A 23,541-nucleotide genomic window follows, 5' to 3' on the forward strand; every position below is an offset into this window, starting at 1 on the left:
TCTCACATTCTTTTCAATCGTAAATAAGGCACCAGCTCAGTTATAACTCACGTATAATATGCTGAAATTCCAATGAACAATCTTAAAATAAATTTCCAAGTATAAACTGATTTCTTTCTTTTTATTTAAATTCTCCTTTTTATATATATATTTTACCGGTTTTGTATGACTATTAAAAGATTATCATTAATGTTAGTCTGCTAAATATCTGATGAAACAGTTGCCCAGTAATCCACGGTTAACGTCCCCAGACAGATCACGGCTTTTAACCCACTTTCATTGTCAACTAGCACCGATATCAGTATACCAAAATTAAAGTTACAACCTTACACATCAGCATACCAAATTAAAGGAACAATATTACATGGTGTTGGGATGAATCATGCAGAACAATATCTGTCAGAGGGGTAATGCATGTTAAGTGCAACAGCATACAGGACTGACGAGGTGTTTATACTGCATGCACTGTCCACCAGACAGGGAGTAGTTGCGAGTGAAGTAATGCACCTGTGACAGACTCCAATGTACATGCGTACACATGTCGAATTTTCTCATTGTAAACCTCTAAACAAGTGTGGCAGACGTATGGCATGCACAAACGATGCATATGTCGATATTTTTCTGTCCCTTGGTGCATCTGATAACCAGGTTGATGTTCCAACTCGTGGATATGCTTCTAGATATCCTCGTCGGCGCCATCCAGATAAGCTGCACCTTCGGGAGTCAGGTTCTCTTCTTCCACAATCGCGTGACAGAGGTCTTCCACAGACTCGCCACCCTCCATTTACTGAGGAAGCGCTTATATTACATGTAATAGAAATGACAAATACAGTAGATGTTGTGTTATTGCATTGTGCTATCATCTTTAGCATCTCGAAACTGATAATGTTTTTGTTGTTATTCTGTCCTATGACAGGTCATTTGTTTCAACTATCTGTTTCTTATCTGTCTAACCACGTATTTCTGAAAATGGAAATGAGCATATGGCATTGTGGGCAGGGAGTTCCCCATTCGAGGAAGTTCCTGTCGAGGGCAAGTACTTATTGCATTCAACGCCACATTGTGTGACTTGCGCGTCGGAGATGGGAATGAAATGATGATGACAACACAACACCCAGTTCCTGAGCGGAGAACATCTCCTGCCCCAGCCAGGAATCGAACCTGGGCAACTTGGAGTGGCATTCCGCTGCACTGACCACTCAACTAATGGGGGTGGACCACGTATTTCTAATGTTCAGCGTTACAAAATGTTGTAAATTTATGATACATGTCAACTAAGAAACGGTGTATATTACAGTATGAAACGCCAGAATGAAATTAGCAAATAAAAAAGTGTGCCCCAACCCAGGATCGAACCCTCGACCTCCTGCATGCTAACCCAAAACTCTACCCACTGCACCAACTGTACAGGAAAGCTAGTATGAGGTGACAGGGGTACTTACTGTACATGTGGTTACAGTGTTTCCAGATTGCCACTCTTTAATGAGTGTGGGGATCTTCACCTTCAGACACTGTACATGAAGTTCCTCTGTATGGTGAACATGTCACTGTATGGTGTGGCTTCACGGCCATGTTCATCATTGGCCCATTCTTCTTTGAACAGGTTGGCACTCGAGGACCAAAGACTTGCAGTATGACTGGCCAGCGTTACTGTGATATGCTTCGCCAGCTTGTCATACCCGCCCTACAGGAGAGAAACACATTGAACTCGACAGTTTTCATGAAAGATGGGGCGGCCGGCTGGAGTGGCCGATCGTTTCTAGGCGCTTCAGTCTGGAACCGCGTGACCGCTACGGTCGCAGGTTCGAATCCTGCCTCGGGCATGAATGTGTGTGATGTCCTTAGGTTAGTTAGGTTTAAGTAGTTTTAAGTTCTAGGGGACTGATGACCTCACATGTTAAGTCCCACAGTGCTCAGAGCCATTTGAAGCATTTCAAAGATGGGGCGCCACCGCAAATCGATTGTGAAGTTCACCTGCTTCTCCGAAACACCTTTGGAAACGATCGAATTATCAGCTGATGGTTTCCAAGTGCTCGGCTGGCATGATCACCTGACCTCAAGCCCTGTGGTTTCTGGTTGTGGCGTTACCTGAAGGAAAGGGTTTGCCAGGAGAACATTCACGTATGTGCTGACCTGAAGCACAGCGTATTAAGAGAAGTAGCCAGCATACCTATGGACATGCTTCATTCTGCTGTGCAGGATGCAATTCAGCACTTTCAAACTCTTCTGGATACTGATGGGCTCCATACTGAGCCTCTTTTGTAGCAGCAATGGTACCGGTAAGTAATGGTATGATGTACGGTAACAGTACATGAAAAGTGTTTCAGTTGAATTGATTCTGCATCATTTCTCTTCCCCATGTCTTTGACATTAATGCTATCAAGATTGGTCCTCATACGGGAATTAGTTTCTGTGTTATAACGTGTTAAATAGGGAAAGTTTCATTATAACCACCCAGTACATGATATGGGGACAGCATGTGAACACGGGCTTGCACCTGCTACTACTCCATCAACTGACCCTACAATAATGTGTTCACTACCCCATTTGGTTCTTTGATGATATATTCGCTGCACACACAAACGCTTTGCAACTGGGTTCACCATCATGAGCTTGCTATGGGCTGATGCCACAAACTCGTCTGCCAACACAGCCACACTCTCCATGTCCTGGACCATCTCGAATTCATCATTCCTGGATATCACGTCGACATCATTCTAGGCCTAGCAGCAGCAGTAGCGCTGGCCGCTTTGTTGTGAATCACCAAGTCCTGTAGCCACAATGGACTACTCTGTGGCTGCTGATGGTTTTTGTGACAGGATCTCAGAAGCCTATATTGACAACATGAATATGAGGAACCGAGATACTGCAACTTCTCTCGATGCTTGCCAAGGCGTTTAGGAAAGAGTGCTCCCCAAAATCGTCAGCGACTCACACTATCCTACCATCAAGTATAATATCACAGCTCTATACTGTGAGTTCACACCTCCTCGCCCCGAAAGAGGACAGTGATGCTGATGAGGGAAAGGACTCCATCGAAATTTGGGGGAGAACTGGAGTGATATCATGAAGCAATTCAACTGCAGAGCAGTACTAAACTTTTGTCAAGAGTGTCATACTCAGTCTTCCTTCCGATATGCAAGAAGGGGATTCAGGTATGGCGCTCAGTAGCGTACTTCACCTTGATGTACATTCACATGTCTACAATCCACTTACTGTGGGATCCAGTTTCATCCCTCTTCTGGACGATATTGTCACTAAACATGCTTGTATTATATCCAGAATCTCGTGCCTTACATGAGTAGGCACTTAACTTCATCTTTGTGTGGTAACAGTGGATAGAAAGGCAGAATGTCCATATAGAGACCACTGTCATCTAATGGGAAAGTTCTGCAGTGCAGCTCACAATGTGTCCAACTTGAAATGCCAATTGCCATGGCACATATGACACATACCCTTCTTCTTCCGTAATTTGAGCAGTATGACGCTTAAGTCCTTGTTGAGCATGTGGATCAGTTTGGTTTGAAAGATAATAAGGCCATGTTGCACCTGAGACAGTTGAACAGTATATTTCATTGTCAAAGCACAATTGCACAAAGTTTTCAACAGAAGTTGTAAAGAATTTATTTTTCGAAAAATGCTGGTAATAACATTAATTAAAACTGTATGAATGTGTCAGATAAACTGCTTTTATTAATACCATAGCACACGTGAATTCATGTCAAACCGGAAAAAACAAAGCTCAGTGTTAAGGAAGTTGTACAGTATACATACAGTTTCACAATATATTCACAACAAATGTTCAAAAATATCTCCACCGAGTTCAATGCATTTAGCTGCACGTGTATGAACAGATTTTGTTGCTCGTTTCAGTTTCACAAGGTTGTTCTTAATTTTGTCTATTGCATTCATAACTCGAGCAAGTAATGCCTCAAGTGTTTCATGGTTAGGAAATGACTGAAACAACTCACTAATGGTTGCCAACAATGACATAAACATTTCTACATTCTTAATGCAAAGTAAACAAATTTACTTGGATAATAATCTATGCTTCTCTGGATGTCCTGGAAAACTGCTGTAGATACACGTCTGGGACATGTCTTATTGGATTCACCAGACCAATAACAACAAAATAAGTGGAAATCGTGCTTTACTTTAACATCATACAGTTTTGTGATGGCTTCCTACTAGCGAAGTTGCTAAATTTCCGGCAAAATCTTTTATTAGCCGTAACTCTGTAGCTAAACATTTGCAGATCTATGTTTATACAAACTTTTTTCTTCAGTTTTAATTGTAGAATAACATATAAAATATTGACATATCTTCGTGGATCACTCTGTATATAGAAATATGTGTACAGATTGATCAATGGTTAAAATACAAATACTGTACATAGAATGATCAGAAATAAAGTGTAAGTACTGCACATAGAACAATCAGATAGAAATTGATTAAAAATGTAAATACTGTATATAGAATAAAAAACAGTCAGTTCTATGTGAAACACAGTTATACACACACACACACACACACACACACACACACACACACACACACACACACACACATATATATATATATATATATATATATATATATATATATATATATATATTACTACCAGCCATAAAATTGCTACACCAAGAAGAAATGCAGATGATAAAAGGGTATTCATTGGACAGATATATTATACTAGAACTGACATGTGATTACATTTTCACGCAATTTGGGTGCATATATCCTGAGAAATTAGTACCCAGAACAACCATCTCTGGCCGTAATAACGGCCTTGATACACCTGGGTATTGAGTCAAACAGAGCTTGGATGGCATGTACAGGTACAGCTGCCCATGCAGCTACAACACGATACCACAGTTCATCAAGAGTAGTGACTGGCGTATTGTGGCGAGCCGGTTGCTCTGCTACCATTGACCAGGCGTTTCCAATTGGTGAGAGATCTGGAGAATGTGCTGGCCAGGGCAGCAATCGAACATTTTCTGTATCCAGAAAGGCCCGTACAGGACCTGCAACATGCGGTCGTGCATTATTCTGCAATGTAGGGTTTCGCAGGGCTCGAATAAAGGGCAGAGCCACGGGTCGTAACACATCTGAAATGTAACGTCCACTATTCAAAGTGCCGTCAATGCGAACAAGAGATGACCGAGACGAGTAACCAATGGCACCCCATACCATCACGCCGGGTGAGACCCTAGTATGGCGATGACGAAAACACGCTTCCAATGTGCGTTCACCGCGATGTCGCCAAACATGGATGCGACCATCATGATGCTGCAAACAGAACCCGGATTCATCCGAAAAAATGAAGTTTTGCCATTTGTGCACCCATGTTCGTCGTTGAGTACACCATCGCAGGCGCTCCTGTCTGTGATGCAGCGTCAAGGGTAACCGCAGCCATGGTCTCCGAGCTGATAGGCCATGCTGCGGCAAACATTGTGGAATTGTTCGTGCAGATGGTTGTTGTCTTGCAAACGTCCCCGTCTGTTGACTCAGGGAACGAGACGTGGCTGCACGATCCGTTACAGCCATACGGATAAGATGCCTGTCATCTCGACTGCTAGTGATACGAGGCCGTTGGGATCCAGCACGGCGTTCCGTATTACCCTCCTGAACCCACCGATTCCATATTCTGCTAACAGTCATTGGATCTTGACCAACGCGAGCAGCAATGTCACGATACGATAAACCGCAATCGCAATAGGCTACAATCCGACATTTATCAAAGTCGGAAACGTGATGGTACACATTTCTCCTCCTTACACGAGGCATCACAACAACGTTTCACCAGGCAACGCCAGTCAACTGCTGTTTGTGTATGAGAAATCGGTTGGAAACTTTCCTCATGTCAGCACGTTGTAGGTGTCGCCACCGGCGCCAAAGTTGGGTGAATGCTCTGAAAAGCTAATCATTTGCATATCACAGCATCTTCTTCCTGTCGGTTAAATTTCGCGTTTGTAGCACGTCATCTTCGTGGTGTAGCAATTTTAATGGCCAGTAGTGTATTATATCAGCAAATCCGATATGGTGTATCTTTCCACCAGCGAAGCATATCTGTATTGTTCGATTCAATGTCTGCATCACAAAAATATAGGTTATAATTATGTTACATTGCTGCTAGTAGACATTTTCCTCACTTTTTCTTAGACAGTTGCTACCTGTTACTCCATCAAAATAATTTATGTGTGCAGCATTGTTGCAATACAGACGTTCAAACTATCCGATTTATGTAATTTCAGTTCGATACCAAATCGTACTAATCGCATTCAGCCAGTCAGTCTTAATGTGGATTTCCGACAACGACTCTCATCATATGAAACACTCGGTAAACAACATTCCTAATCGGACTGTTGAATTTAGATCACTTATTTATGGCAGGGTATGAATTCTTAAACACTATGGAAAATACTAACACAATGTGCTTATTGTAAATAAATGTCGTGTGACTACGGCCTCCCATCGTGTAGACCATTCGCAGCGTCCAAGTCTTTCGATTTGACGCCACTTCGGCGACTTGCGCGTGGATGGGGATGAAATGATGATGATTAGAACAACATAACAACCAGTCCCTGAGTGGAGAAAATCTCCGACCCAGCCAGGAATCGAACCTGGGCCCTTAAGATTGACATTATGTCGTGCTGACCACTCAGCTACCAAGGGCGGACTATGTGCTTATTACAAATATGTTATTTAAATATAAATGTATGAAGTAGCGAGATAAGAATTTACTTACAGGACCACAGGCCCATTCATCAGAGCAGAGTACTCCTAGATTTATTTCAGGGCTAAACGAGGACAAAGCTGTTGCCGTTTGTTCCACGATCACCGGACCTCAACCCGATGTAGAATAACTGGGTGGAGGTAGCGAAGTCATTGCCATGCGGACCTACAAATGCAAGCGAACTTTAGACGAATATAGAAAACGTATGGTGGGAAGTAAATCATCACATTACCCTTAGTGGAATCAATGCATCGACGCCTTCGAGAAATATTATAAATTTATGGTGGGTGTGTTGGTTACTAAAAGTATACTCGTACACAAAACCCATGTGGACAATCATCAAAAAATCAGTCAGCTTTGCTTTGTCGCAACTCTTTAGCAAACAAGTCCATTTACTTTCAGTCTCCTCCTCACATTTCATGCAATCCAAGGTAGCTGAAATATCTCACCCACTCGACGCCAGTAGTGGAACAATGCGGGCGTCACCCCACTCTCCATTGTTGTCAGATGTATCAAAGACAGAATTGGCAACAGTGTATGATGTCATTCGAGATGGCCCATTCTGGTGGGAAGATAGGTCAATTGGACTACCTCCACTAACATAAATCATCTGTCCACCACCTCTTCCTAGGGATTGGTGGGAAGTTTGAATTTTGGTGGTAAAAAAAGGTCATTTGAGGTATCTCTACTAACCTAAGAAAATGGCAGGAAGATAGGTCACTTGGGCAGCCTCCACTAACCTAATTCACCAGACCGCCACCTCTTCCTAGGGATTGGCAGGAAAATAACTCAGCTTGTCCTCGGCTGCTGGAGAGAGGAAGGAGTGTACTTTATTTATTTTGGAACAATTTATTTAGGGATGGACATTGAAAGATACTATATTTATCACAGTGATACAGAACACACGCTCTGACATGCTTGGGGACACGCCACACAGCCTACAGACATCCAAACCACTAGTAAATAATGCAATACATTTATGTCCAGAGAGTCAAACAACTTGTAAATGGTATAAATAATAATCTGTCTAAAAGATTCTTCAAACATGGTTGCTAATCGTCAACTGTCGAAATCATGTACCAGTCTTTATTTAAAGAATATGAGGCACTACTGCCATCCAGTGTGTTCGCCATGAGGTCCAGATCCAACTAACCTAGAACACAGAACATTACTGCCAGCAGAGGACGCTGTCGTCCATTCCGTGACATAACCAACCAACCAAAGATGTCTGTCTGAAAGGGAAAATGACTCAGCCTGCGCTGAGCTGCTGGAGAGAAGAAGGAGTGTACTTTATTTATTTTGGAACAATGTATTTAGTGACGGATTTGAGATAATATATTTATCACAGTGATACAAAACACGCTCCGACATGCTCAGGGTCATGACGCAGAGCCCACAGACTTATAAACTACTCCTAAATGACGCTCTGAAGACACGCAAACATCTCCTAAATTACCGAAATAATTTCAGTACAGACATGCAAACTCCTCCTAAATAATGCAGTACACTGATGTGCAGACACAAAATCAACTCGTAAACTGTCCAAATAACACATAGCACAGCCTACAGACCTGCTCGCAAAATAATGCAACAGACATGCAAACAATGTACGCAGGCACTGCTCGCCGCTCCCTGCCCACTAGGTCGCACAGGAAGCTACCGCAGATGTTACCAGAAGTCAAGATGCGCAGGCACCCCCCACGAAGTGACGCACAGCTGCCATTTGGGTCCCGCAACCATGAGGTGGCAACATTCCTTCCATACTTGTTATCTGAGAAATTAGTCTCGGAATACGTGTTCACCTAGGTTCCGTTGCTGACGCGACTGGATGGGAGCGAAAACCTATTTGCAGAGTGCAGACACTCCAAGGGCATGCGCCAGTCATCCCTCTCACTCCACTGCCGATGGTATGTGAAAGTTCTTCAAGTGTTCTACTGATGTCACATATCTACCTAAATAAGCGCCAAGTCATCCTCTGAACCGGGTGCACTTGTGTTTACCGTTGCTAGCGCGATGATGCATAGCTGCGGTGCGGGTCCATTAGGAGAACCATTCGCCATTGTTTTCAGCAGATGATACTTTCAGCGGTAAAATTATTTTGCACAGATTGCTAAATTGCACTGACAGTTAAACCCACAAAAGTTGTCTACAGATCATCAAATACATACAAGACTCACAAGAATATTGGAAGACAAGAACATATTTACCAATGTAGCTACAATTAAATATTACGATTGCTGCTACAGTCTGACACCGATCGATGTACAGGTAATGTCTCCTTTTGATGGCTGTGGTTCTGGAACGAATCTCAGTATCTATAGCAGACATAACATTCCACGTAAAAAATCTCACTCATGCCCTCACAGTCATCGATGAGCTGAATCTATACGTCCCTCATGATAGGACAGATTTATCTTGTCTGGTCATGCCACAACATTAGCCACACTAAGGTGCTGCATCCTGCCAAGATTTCTCAAACAAGTGTTATGAAGGGCAGGCGTCTAGCACTATGCGTCATAATGAGTACCACACCCGCATACGTAATGCTTGGAAAGACAACACCGACGCGTGTTCGTGTACTGTAATCATCATCACCATCGATAGAACAACAAGGAAAATGCGAATTCGTTCTTCCTCGAGGTCCTAACATGGCATCCCGTCCAGCACATGTCACCCTTCCTGCTTTCAACATACACAAACGTTCTCACCGCTTTGTAGAGACAGCACAAAGGATGTCTTGTGAATGAATAAGGGATTATGGTTGGCACTTATCGAAGTTACCCGCCGAATTACTGTTGCCGACAGTGTGGAAGCACCGTTCGCTATTTTTTTTCTTTCTGCAGACAAGACTGTCAGTGGCAAAAAACTATTTTACACTGATCGCCATAGTGCACCGACAACTAAACATTGCAAAGTGCCCTACATATTGTAATATACAGACAGACTATTACTCAGTTACACTTCTCTCCCACTGAGGACAGGAGCTTGAATATTACAGCATTAATCCGATCTCCAACACAGCAGTATATCACTGTGAACCGTGTCGAAACAGTAAACATATTATTCGTATCTTGCGCCATATGAAATCAGCCCTCTTACATCATTCGTACATATACCACAAAGACATACAGCACCGTATCTACCCCTCGCAGCACTAGATATTTCCCTGTGAGGTCGGAGGTCATCCACTCCCAATGGGTGACCAGCGTACCCTCAGCAGACCGAAGTCACTCTCAGAACTGTTCTACAAATTCGGGCTCATTCCCCCTTGGCACGGGTGCATTACTGTTTCTGGTGTGGACCTACATGTTTGCTTCTTTTCTACATCCATCTCCAGACGCTGGGATTACAAGTACACATGTATTTTCGCATGGTTTGCCATAATATTATACAATTTTCGCTCTACTTCTCGATATCAAGCACACAGAAACATCCTACCAATCGCTTGCGCAACATAATTCCGAAGATATACACTAGAAATTATTTCTCTACAAACCCCAAACTTTAGCGAGGTGGACTATGCTCTAGACCACTGACTAACTACACTCCTGGAAATTGAAATAAGAACACCGTGAATTCATTGTCCTAGGAAGGGGAAACTTTATTGACACATTCCTGGGGTCAGATACATCACATGATCACACTGACAGAACCACAGGCACATAGACACAGGCAACAGAGCATGCACAATGTCGGCACTAGTACAGTGTATATCCACCTTTCGCAGCAATGCAGGCTGCTATTCTCCCATGGAGACGATCGTAGAGATGCTGGATGTAGTCCTGTGGAACGGCTTGCCATGCCATTTCCACCTGGCGCCTCAGTTGGACCAGCGTTCGTGCTGGACGTGCAGACCGCGCGAGACGACGCTTCATCCAGTCCCAAACATGCTCAATGGGGGACAGATCCGGAGATCTTGCTGGCCAGGGTAGTTGACTTACACCTTCTAGAGCACGTTGGGTGGCACGGGATACATGCGGACGTGCATTGTCCTGTTGGAACAGCAAGTTCCCTTGCCGGTCTAGGAATGGTAGAACGATGGGTTCGATGACGGTTTGGATGTACCGTGCACTATTCAGTGTCCCCTCGACGATCACCAGTGGTGTACGGCCAGTGTAGGAGATCGCTCCCCACACCATGATGCCGGGTGTTGGCCCTGTGTGCCTCGGTCGTATGCAGTCCTGATTGTGGCGCTCACCTGCACGGCGCCAAACACGCATACGACCATCATTGGCACCAAGGCAGAAGCGACTCTCATCGCTGAAGACGACACGTCTCCATTCGTCCCTCCATTCACGCCTGTCGCGACACCACTGGAGGCGGGCTGCACGATGTTGGGGCGTGAGCGGAAGACGGCCTAACGGTGTGCGGGACCGTAGCCCAGCTTCATGGAGACGGTTGCGAATGGTCCTCGCCGATACCCCAGGAGCAACAGTGTCCCTAATTTGCTGGGAAGTGGCGGTGCGGTCCCCTACGGCACTGCGTAGGATCCTACGGTCTTGGCGTGCATCCGTGCGTCGCTGCGGTCCGGTCCCAGGTCGACGGGCACGTGCACCTTCCGCCGACCACTGGCGACAACATCGATGTACTGTGGAGACCTCACGCCCCACGTGTTGAGCAATTCGGCGGTACGTCCACCCGGCCTCCCGCATGCCCACTATACGCCCTCGCTCAAAGTCCGTCAACTGCACATACGGTTCACGTGCACGCTGTCGCGGCATGCTACCAGTGTTAAAGACTGCGATGGAGCTCCGTATGCCACGGCAAACTGGCTGACACTGACGGCGGCGGTGCACAAATGCTGCGCAGCTAGCGCCATTCGACGGCCAACACCGCGGTTCCTGGTGTGTCCGCTGTGCTGTGCGTGTGATCATTGCTTGTACAGCCCTCTCGCAGTGTCCGGAGCAAGTATGGTGGGTCTGACACACCGGTGTCAATGTGTTCTTTTTTCCATTTCCAGGAGTGTAGAAACTTATCCCGTCTCTGAAGATCTTTACTTGAGAACTCGAAACAAATAGAGGAAAATGATATTTCCACTCGCAAATACAGATGTTGATGATGTAACAGATTCCAAATAATCCCTATAATTCACAAAGTCAACTTAGGTGTTTCTCATGTCTAGAGAACGGGCAAATGTGTCTTCCACCTGCTAGACGCACACACGACAATTGATCTTCTCTCAACTAAATAAAGGAGTCAAATGCAAAGAAGCAGTCAACTGAACAATTTAGATGGGAAGGAATAATAGCCTATCGCAAACACATGTCCATATTAAATCTTGTCAAATTTCCACTAGATCAAATGGTTCAAATGGCTCTGAGTACTATGAGACTTAACTGCTGTGGTCATCAGTCCTCTAGAACTTAGAACTACTTTAACCTAACTAACATAAGGACATCACACACATCCTGCCCGAGGCAGGATTCGAAACTGCGGCCGTTGCGGTCGCGCGGTTCCAGACTGTAGCGCCTAGAACCGCTCGGCCACTCTAGCCAGCTGCACTTGATCAGGAAATCTGCCCAACACATACTAAGTATGAGTTCGCTATTCAACTGTCTAGAGAACAATTCGGTTAAGTCAACTACATTCCTGCACTGCAACAGTTCACTCCATTCAGACAGTTTCTACCGTTAACGGGAAATGTGAATCAATCCCGTCACCAGCTCTGCATGCCAAGCATGCACAGGTAGAATCGTCCTAGGGAACCGGTCACATATATGTTTTATCATTTTACTTACAACTAAATGTTACTGTTGCGGTCTCAGTTGAACGACATTCGACAATGAGCGAAGTATTGGAAATACACCCTGCTGACGACTGTGGCTCTGGAAATAAAAATATCTGCACCATTCTTATGACTTGACATACTCTTCCCTTTGCTGTCACAGTACGGCATGTCATATCCATACCTTTCTTGCGACTGGACATAGTCATTTCCTCTGCAAATGTCGGAACACAAACACATACTCTATAAGACTGATGCTCAAGGCAAACGTATCATGCCATTGCAGCATTGCTCGGTGTTGAAGTTACTGTAAAATTGCTAAAATTGTTTGCTCTATCAACTGTGATGCTTATTATTAGAGTACATTGGTGGTGTCTTTTCCACCCCATCTGTCCATTGGTACACTGTTGGTTACCACATAATGACTGACTCACATCGCTTGTTTGAGTTGGAGAAGAGTTTTGGTGGAGGGACAACACCTTCTGGGGATGAATAGCACCGAAAAAGCGATCATGTACATGACTGAAATGTGAGGAATCAGTCGAAATGGAGCGCAGAGACATCAGATATTCAGTCACTGTGACAGATGAGTTTAAATGCAGAGGTCGTCAATCACTTTCGCCAGCAGTTTGGAAACTCTCCACAACGCCGCTAAACTCTTACAGTTTCCTTATGCTGTAACAGTCTTTTATTTAAACTCACCCACTTTGTGTGGCGTGTTATGGTAGCCACAGTAACAATATGATTTACAACATGCGACGTCTAGTTTTCTGCGAGAGGCAATGAATCAGAGTGTGTTAAAGTCAGTTTAGTACCTGACACGGACCTCGAAGTCGTGGTGCAAAAATGGTTCAAATGGCTCTGAGCACTATGGGACTCAACTTCTGAGGTCATTAGTCCCCTAGAACTTAGAACTAGTTAAACCTAACTAACCTAAGGACATCACAAACATCCATGCCCGAGGCAGGATTCGAACCTGCGACCGTAGCAGTCTTGCGGTTCCAGACTGCAGCGCCTTTAACCGCACGGCCACTTCGGAAAAAAAAAAAAATTGTTTCAAACAACGACACAGGGTCACAGGGAGAGTCTCTTGCGACTTACAGTATAGTCTGTGGAAGTGGAATACGATCATCCTCCTACAGTACAGGTGATGAAACTTTAAACTGATCTGTGAAGTGGATCAATATCTGCATATTTAATAGGATCGTCACATGTGCTCGATGCCAGCACACACGTGCTATTTGTTTTCAATATAGTGAATGTACCCTGAGGGACGTGGATCTGTAGTGCCTTCTTGCAGTTTGGAGAAGCACCACAATGCAGTAGCAAAATCCACATCTTTTCCAGAGTTTCCCGTACTGTCTTTTATACTACATTGAGTTGCAGGAGCAGGTTTCGTTTCCCTTGAATGGTCCATACCCAGTTCTGTCACAGTAACTCAGCTTCGCCTGTTCCTACATGGGTTGCCGAAGGTGGTAGATATAGCTTTCTCCGACTTCTACTGAATTCCGACTTTCATTGGAACAATCACATGCGCAAAGCTGTAGGGACGATAGCGCAGAGTCTGAGGGGTAGTTGCAAGATACACAAGGGTTACCTAAAACCATGCTGGAATTTTACTTTAACAGATAGGTTAGAGAAATATGGCTCGTTTCGAGATATGAGAGTGCCAGAAATATGATATGGTATGGAGACAGAATGTGTTACAAATACTGGAGAAATATTAGTGGCGGCGGCCTGAGGGGGTTGCTGATATCTGTTTCATACCACGGTCCTCAGCCGAATCACTTTCAAAGTTCTACAATTTCATTACGAGAATGCACTGTCGGCGACGTGTAACCGATCTGCTGGTGAGATAACATACAATCCAGCGATCACTGTCTACATTCCGTGTCATAGTATTTGTCTGGAAAAATTACTTCATTCGTAGGTAATGCCATATGTGGATTTATAAAGCCGGTATAGCTCTTAACATGGGTACTTGTGTGCAGGTGTAGAACCTAGACCGCCTGTGATGGTACTGTGGTAGAGTTTGTAAGACGATTATGCATCTCTTTCTAAGACACAGTTGTAGCACTCGCAAGAGAAACTTATGAGACATGTCCACCCATCATTCATTTTCGGTCAGAATTTTTATTTTTTTCATCTGTAACCATTTATTGGTGGTTGGTTCAAATGGCTCTGAGCACTATGGGACTCAACTGCTGAGGTCATTAGTCCCCTAGAACTTAGAACTAGTTAAACCTAACTAACCTAAGGACATCACACACATCCAGGCCCGAGGCAGGATTCGAACCTGCGACCGTAGCGGTCTCGCGGTTCCAGACTGCAGCGCCAGAACCGCGCGGCCACTTCGGCCGGCTTTATTGGTGAAGTATTATACTTAGTAGTCGGCGGTGCGTGATAGGTTTGCCTTGAGCAACAGGCTTATAAAGTATGTGTTTGTGTTCCGACATTTGCAAAGGAAATGACTATGTCCAGTCGCAAGGAACGTATGGATATGACATGCAGTACTGTGACAGCAAAGGGAAGAGTATGTCAAGTCATAAGAATGGTGCAGATATTTTTATTTCCAGAGCCACAGTCGTCAGCAGGGTGTATTTCCAATACTTCGCTCATTGTCGAATGTCGTTCAACTGAGACCGCAACCGTAACATTTAGTTGTAAGTAAAATGATAAAACATATATGTGAGCAGTTTCCTATGACGATTCTACCTGTGCGTGCTTGGCATGCAGAGCTGGTGACGGGAATGATTCACGTTTCCCGTTAACGGTAGAAACTGTCTGAATGGAGTGGCCTCTTGCAGTGCAGGCATGTACACTCCTGGAAATTGAAATAAGAACACCGTGAATTCATTGTCCCAGGAAGGGGAAACTTCATTGACACATTCCTGGGGTCAGATACATCACATGATCACACTGACAGAACCACAGGCACATAGACACAGGCAACAGAGCATGCACAATGTCGGCACTAGTACAGTGTATATCCACCTTTCGCAGCAATGCAGGCTGCTATTCTCCCATGGAGACGATCGTAGAGATGCTGGATGTAGTCCTGTGGAACGGCTTGCCATGCCATTTCCACCTGGCGCCTCAGTTGGACCAGCGTTCGTGCTGGACGTGCAGACCGCGCGAGACGACGCTTCATCCAGTCCCAAACATGCTCAATGGGGGACAGATCCGGAGATCTTGCTGGCCAGGGTAGTTGACTTACACCTTCTAGAGCACGTTGGGTGGCACGGGATACAGGCGGACGTGCATTGTCCTGTTGGAACAGCAAGTTCCCTTGCCGGTCTAGGAATGGTAGAACGATGGGTTCGATGACGGTTTGGATGTACCGTGCACTATTCAGTGTCCCCTCGACGATCACCAGTGGTGTACGGCCAGTGTAGGAGATCGCTCCCCACACCATGATGCCGGGTGTTGGCCCTGTGTGCCTCGGTCGTATGCAGTCCTGATTGTGGCGCTCACCTGCACGGCGCCAAACACGCATACGACCATCATTGGCACCAAGGCAGAAGCGACTCTCATCGCTGAAGACGACACGTCTCCATTCGTCCCTCCATTCACGCCTGTCGCGACACCACTGGAGGCGGGCTGCACGATGTTGGGGCGTGAGCGGAAGACGGCCTAACGGTGTGCGGGACCGTAGCCCAGCTTCATGGAGACGGTTGCGAATGGTCCTCGCCGATACCCCAGGAGCAACAGTGTCCCTAATTTGCTGGGAAGTGGCGGTGCGGTCCCCTACGGCACTGCGTAGGATCCTACGGTCTTGGCGTGCATCCGTGCGTCGCTGCGGTCCGGTCCCAGGTCGACGGGCACGTGCACCTTCCGCCGACCACTGGCGACAACATCGATGTACTGTGGAGACCTCACGCCCCACGTGTTGAGCAATTCGGTGGTACGTCCACCCGGCCTCCCGCATGCCCACTATACGCCCTCGCTCAAAGTCCGTCAACTGCACATACGGTTCACGTCCACGCTGTCGCGGCATGCTGCCAGTGTTAAAGACTGCGATGCAGTTCCGTATGCCATGGCAAACTGGCTGACACTGACGGCGGCGGTGCACAAATGCTGCGCAGCTAGCGCCATTCGACGGCCAACACCGCGGTTCCTGGTGTGTCCGCTGTGCCGTGCGTGTGATCATTGCTTATACAGCCCTCTCGCAGTGTCCGGAGCAAGTATGGTGGGTCTGACACACCGGTGTCAATGTGTTCTTTTTTCCATTTCCAGGAGTGTAGCTGCCTTAACCGTATTGTTCTCTAGACAGTTGAATAGCGAACTCATGCTTAGTATGTGTTGGGCAGATTTCCTGACCAAGTGGAAATTTGACAAGATTTAATATGGACATGTGTTTGTGATAGGCTATTATTCCCTCCCATCTAAATTGTTCAGTTGACTGCTTCTTTGCATTTGACTCCTTTATTTAGTTGAGAGAAGATCAATTGTCGTGTGTGCGTCTAGCAGATGGAAGACACATTTGCCCGTTCTCTAGACATGAGAAACACCTATGTTGACTTTGTGAATTATAGGGATTATTTGGAATCTGTTACATCACCAACATCTGTATTTGCGAGTGGAAATATCATTTTCCTCTATTTGTTTCGAGTTCTCAAGTATAGATCTTCAGAGACTGGATAAGTTTCTAGTTAGTCAGTGGTCTAGGGCATAGTCCACCTCGCTAAAGTTTGGGGTTTGTAGAGAAATATTTTCTAGTGTATATCTTCGGAATTATGTAACGCGAGCGATTGGTAGGATGCTTCTGTGTGCTTGATATCGAGAAGTAGATCGAAAATTGTATAATATTATGGCAAACCATGCGAAAATACATGTGTTCTTGTAATTCCAGAGTCTGGAGATGGATGTAGAAAAGCAAGCAAACATGTAGGTCCAGACCAGAAACAGTAATGCATCCATGCCAAGGGGGAATGAGCCCAAATTTGTAGAACAGTTCTGAAAGTGACTTCGGTCTGCTGAGGGCACGCTGGTCACCCATTGGGAGTGGATGACCTCCGACCTCACAGGGAAATATCTAGTGCTGCGAGGGGTAGATACTGTGCTGTATGTCTTTGTGGTATATGTACGAATGATGTAAGAGGGTTGATTTTGTATGGCACAAGATATGAATAGTATGTTTACTGGTTCGACACAGTACACAGTGATATACTGCTGTGTAGGAGATCGGTGTCATGCTGTAATATTCAAGCTCCTGTCCTCAGTGGGAGAGAAGTGTAACTGAATAAGAGTATTTCTGTATCTGACAATATGTAGGGCACTTTGCAATGTTTAGTTGTCGGTGCACTATGGCGATCAGTGTAAAATAGTTTTTCCCGCTGAAAGTTTCGTCTGCAGAAAGGAAAAAAAAGTCAGATGTTACTTCGACACCAGCAGCATCAGTAATTCGGCGGGTAAATTCGATGAGGGTCAGTCACAATCCCCCATTCATTCACAAGACATCCTTTACGCTGGGATATAGGAGTCTCTAAATAGTGGTGACAACGTTTGTGTATGGTTCAAATGGCTCTGAGCACTATGGGACTCAACATCTGAGGTCATAAGCCCCCTACAACTTAGAACTATTTAAACCTAACTAACCTAAGGACATCTCTCACATCCATGTCTGAGGCAGGATCCGAACCTGTGACCGTAGTGGTCATGCAGTTCCAGACTGAATGACCTAGAACTGCTCGGCCACACCTTCCGGCGTTTGTGTATATTAAAAGCAGGAAGGGTAACACATGATTGATTGGTTGCCACGTTAGGATCGCAAGGAATAACGAATTCGCATTTTCCTTGTTTCTATCGATAGTGGTGATGATTACAGTACAGTGATTTCTTTACAAGTATTACATCTGCGGGCGTGGTATTCGTTATCACATAGTGCAGGATACCTGTCCTTCATAGCACTTGTTTGAGAGAATCTTGGTAGGATGCGGCACCTTCCAGAAGCGCTGATTCGAAGACTTTGGCATACAATTTCCTAGGACTGAGGAAAATCGAGACATATAGCTAGTGTGAGTGTAGGCATACCACAATTTTGCCGGTTGCTGTACAGATATAAAAGACATGTACACTGTTTGTGTAAAACGCGTATCCATTGCAGTGTAAAGTTACTGTGGCTTGTGTTATGGCATGACCAGATAATATGAGTGTATGTCCTATCATGTGGGACCTATAGATTCAGCACATCAATAACTGCGAGGGTATGAGAGAGAGTTTTTACGTGGAAAATTATGTGCACTGTAGATAGTGAGATTCGTTCCAGAACCACAGCCATCAAGAAGAGACATAACTTGTACATCGATCAGTGTCAGACTGTAGCAGCAATCGTAATATTTAGTTGTAGTTACACTGGTGAATATGTTCCTGACTTCTAATATTCTTGTGAGTCTTCAGTGTATTTGATGATCTGTAGACAACTTTTGTGGGTTTAACTGTCAGTGCAATTTAGCAATCTGAGCAAAATAATTTTACCGCTGAAAGTCTCATCTGCTGAAAACAATGGCGAACGGTTCTCACAATGGACCTGCACCGCAGCTATGCATCACCGCGCTAGCAACGTTAAACACAGGCGCACACGATACAGAGGATGACTTGGCGCTTATTTAGATACACATGTGACGTCAGTATTGTAGGCGCCCTGGTGGTCCTGTTCGCCTACGGTGGACTGGAGGCCAAGCGGTGTCCTCTCCAGTTGTCAGGATGCTAGGAAATGACTGTGGACGCGTCAGAAACGCCAAAGAAACATTATTAATTCATGACAACTTTATTCCTGCCGAGTACAATGTGGATTGGTGATATCAACGACCTTCCCCGAGTCCTCGCTGCCTCGTAGCGATGACACCAGCTCCGGGCCGCATGTATTGCTAGCGCAACATCGCGTGCTGTGACGTAGCAGAACCCTTACTTCGGCCGCGCGTGGCTGGGGCGCCCTGCTGTAGTGCAGAGTGTACTCTATCCCACCCCTTCTTCTTCCCTGCTCCTCCTGGTGGCTCGTCCGCGGTGGACGGGCGGAACGCGTTGCATTCCCCCAGTGTCGTCGGCTCACGCGGTTGCGACGGCAGATGCACAGGGCCTAGGCCCCGCACAATTTCGACGATGGCTCACTGATGTGGTCAGCATTGGCGGCGAGTGAGTCTGCCATGACGTCTGCTAATCCTGGGTTGATGACTGACAGCGGCAGCAGAGAGGACCAGAGCTGGTACTGTCCCCTCACGTCTGCTGCTGAAAGTCTAACTGTGAGTGCCTTGTTGCTATCAAAACTGGCGTATTTAAAGGAAGCACGAGCGATGTCCTGACGTCATGCTCGTTTGTAATGAACGCATTCGTTCCACTTATACTGCTGATTCATCTGTCGTACTCGCCCCTTAGGTGTTCTTGCGACAGAGTTACGTGTTGTTACGGCAGACTTACGCAAAGTTGTGAAATGCAATACAGCTGACGCTATACCTCTGTCTTGCACTCTACTAAAGTCTCCGTCTAACAAAAACCCGCGTGCTAAGCAATTTTCTCTCGCCTGTTGTGTGTAACCAGGCCATTGTCCCTGCATGACGACACATTCCGATATATGTGCAACCCTCCTGCCTCTGGATCTCGGCATAGGCAACGAAACTTTGACCATATTCCACGTTTCCAACTCTTTACTATTCCGCGACACTACAGTATAACATTCGAAGAACTTTCTCATGCCGTCAGCAGCAGAATGAGTCATGGCTCGCACATGTCCTTGGAGTGTCTGCGCTCCCATCCAGTCGCATCTGCAACAGTGCCTAGGTGAACACGTATTTCGAGAGGAATTTCTCAGGTACCAAGTATGCAAGGGATGTCGCTGCTTCATGTTTGTGGGACCCAAACGGGCAGCTGCACGTCACTTCACGTGGGGTGCCAGTGGATCCCAACTTCTGGGAATGTGTGCGGTATCTTCCTGTGAGATCCAGTGGACAGGGGGCGGTGGACAGCGCCTGCGTATGTTGTTACTTTGTGAGCAGGTCTGTAGGCTCTGCTATGCATTATTTGGACAGTTTACGAGTTGATTTCGTGTCCGCACATCAGTGTACTGCATTATTTAGGAGTAGTTTGCATGTCTGTACTGAAACTATTTCGGTAATTTAGGAGTTGTTTGCATCTCTCCAGAGCATTATTTAGGAGTAGTTTATAAGTCTGTGGGCTCTGCGTCATGACCCTGAGCATGTCGGAGCGTGTTTTGTATCACTGTGATAAATATACTATCTCAAATCCATCACTAAATAAATTGTTCCAAAATAAATAAAGTACACTCCTTCTTCTCTCCAGCAGATCAGCGCAGGCTCAGTCATTTTCCCTTTCAGACAGTCATCTTTGGTCGGTTGGTTATGTCACGGAATGGACGACAGCGTCCTCTGCTCGCGGTACTGTGTTCTAGGTCAGTTGGATCTGGACCTCATGGCGGACACACTGGATGGCGGTAGTGCCTCAAATTTTTAAATAAAGACTGGTACATAATTTCGACAGTTGACGATTAGCAAGCATGTTTGAAAAGTCTTTTAGACGGATTATTATTTTGACGATTTACGAGTTGTTTGACTCTCTGGACATAAATGTATTGCATTATTTAGTAGTGGTTTGGATGTCTGTAGGCAGTGTGGAATGTCCCCAAGCATGTCAGAGCGTGTGTTCTGTATCACTGTGATAAATATACTATCTTTCAATGTCCATCCCTAAATAAATTGTTCTAAAATAAATAAAGTACACTCCTTCCTCTCTCCAGCACCCGAGGACAGGCTGAGTTATTTTCCCGCCAATCCCTAGGAAGAGGTGGTGGGCGGATGACTTAGGTTAGTGGAAGTAGCCCAATTGACCTTTTTTCCCGCCAAAATGGGCTATCTTGAATGATGTCATGCACTGTTGCCAAGTCTACAGGCCGCCATCTTGGATGACGTCGTCGCCGCCACCTTGGATACATCTGGCAAGAATGGAGAGTGGGGTGACGCCCGCCTTGTTCTACTACTGATGCCAACTGAGGAATTAATTGGCGCATGTGTTGTTCAACAGACAGCAGTCATCACTCTCACTGGAATAAATGACTGTGTGTGTGTGTGTGTGTGTGTGTGTGTGTGTGTGTGTGTGCGCGCGCGTGTGTGTGTGTGTGTGTGTGTGTGTGTTTTCGTGTTCATGCACAATCTGAATCAATACTATTAACATTAGAGAGAGAAAGAACAATAAATATTGTATCAAATATAACTGTAAAGTATTTTAATGCAGTGGCTGGTTAGTTAGTACAAGCTGAATCTTTACCCAACCCATGTCCTGCATATTCTGTTAAGTAAGATGTATTAACACCATAATATCGTTAGGAGAGACAGTGTGCTCATGTTGTCGCGGCTCACAACAAGTTCAGCAATTAGCAGTGCCCAATGCTGCTGCAGTTTGTTTATGTTGGCTGAGCGTTGACAGTGCATCAGACGCTTTGCGATAACCAGAAAGAAATCACCTTAACTCTGACTGCAGTGAGCAGATAAAAAATGGTTCAAATGGATCTGAGCACTATGGGACTTAACATCTGAGGTCATCAGTCCCCTCGAACTTAGAACCACTTAAAACTAACTAACCCAAGGACATCATACACATCAATGCCTGAGGCAGGATTCGAACCTGCGACCGTAGCGGTCGCGTGGTTCCAGACTGAAGCGCCTGGAATTGCTCGGCCACGCTGGCCGGCAGTGAGCGGATATCATGTTCTAATAGTAACCAACGTGAAACTCTAATCACAGGTGCCATGCAGCAATTAGAACGGGTATCATGTCATTAGTCATCAGAATATTAACCAGTGATGAAACGTCCACTCTATTTGAATCCCAAGAAAATAGGAATATTCACACGAAGTAATGTGAGGTAATATCAAAATTTATCCAACACACAAAAATTAACTGCAAGAGCTTCCATGCACCCAGTAGTAGCACACAAGTAGTATGAAGTGAAAATATAAACAGTAGGGTTCTGATGCATGACACCAGATTCTTGCCGTAGGCCATATCGGAAACGCAAAAAGCAGAGAGCTCTCCATTCTTTTGTCCAACAGTCTATTTCCTTTCATGCATTTCTACCACTCTCAGACTCTTATTTAAGGACTTGTGGGCATCAAGTTCTTCAGCAGAATGAGCCATATGTTATTGTGCTAATCACAGTGTGAAAAAAATGCAACAAGAACGAGTTCCCCTAGAGCAGCGAAGATATTTGCACATGTCTGTATTCAGCAATGACTGCCAGCTGCCAAAATACTTTAGCGAATTCATGTGGTGGGCAACACAACTGTGAGTGCACTTCAGACTTCACTCAGTAAGTTGTCAGGAGACGGACGAAAACGTCAAATTAACGTCGCTTTCCTAGTCATATTCAATCCAAAATGAGGTATTATTAAGGTAGTTGAGTGGTCTAGCAATTACACTTTGATAATTCCCATATGAGTATTCCGATAGCCAAAAGAACCCGTTATTGAGAAACCATCAGGAACTACATTAATATCAAACTGCAAGAATTCGAAACAATACGTGGACTCTTCCCTTCGCTAGGTAACCTCTTACTGGATTCTTTCTGTCCTAGGCGTAATGCAAATGGAACTTCACATTCACGAGGCACTTTCCACTATTCTTGACAAACATCAGCAACTTGTAATCACTGTGAGTAACAACTGTGTGATGATAATGGTACAGGTTTTCAGTTCATGTGGTGGTGTTATGCTGTCAGACTAATTACAGTAACGTAATGGTGGCGCACATAATACAGCGCTGACTAACTGAGTAGAGATAGTGTGGTGGCACCGTCGCTTCTCTTTATTTGGCATCCTCTTGCGTAATCTGATATAACGAACATAGTACTCCATTCACGGACTGCTAATGATACAGTATGACTACAGAGATCATTGTTCAGATATTACACTAATTCTGCAGTGATAGCTTGACAAATATTACCGTCAGCTATGTAGCTGAAATGACTCACTACCCAGGTACTCTATGCTGCACTTGGTTAAGTAATCAGCTCTCTGCAAACCTGCTTGTACTGTTCGTAAATACTTGTATACTGACCATTCGTTATTTCACAA

The sequence above is a fragment of the Schistocerca cancellata genome, chromosome 4 (genome assembly GCF_023864275.1).
Source record: "Schistocerca cancellata isolate TAMUIC-IGC-003103 chromosome 4, iqSchCanc2.1, whole genome shotgun sequence".
Taxonomy (NCBI): Eukaryota; Metazoa; Arthropoda; class Insecta; order Orthoptera; family Acrididae; genus Schistocerca; species Schistocerca cancellata.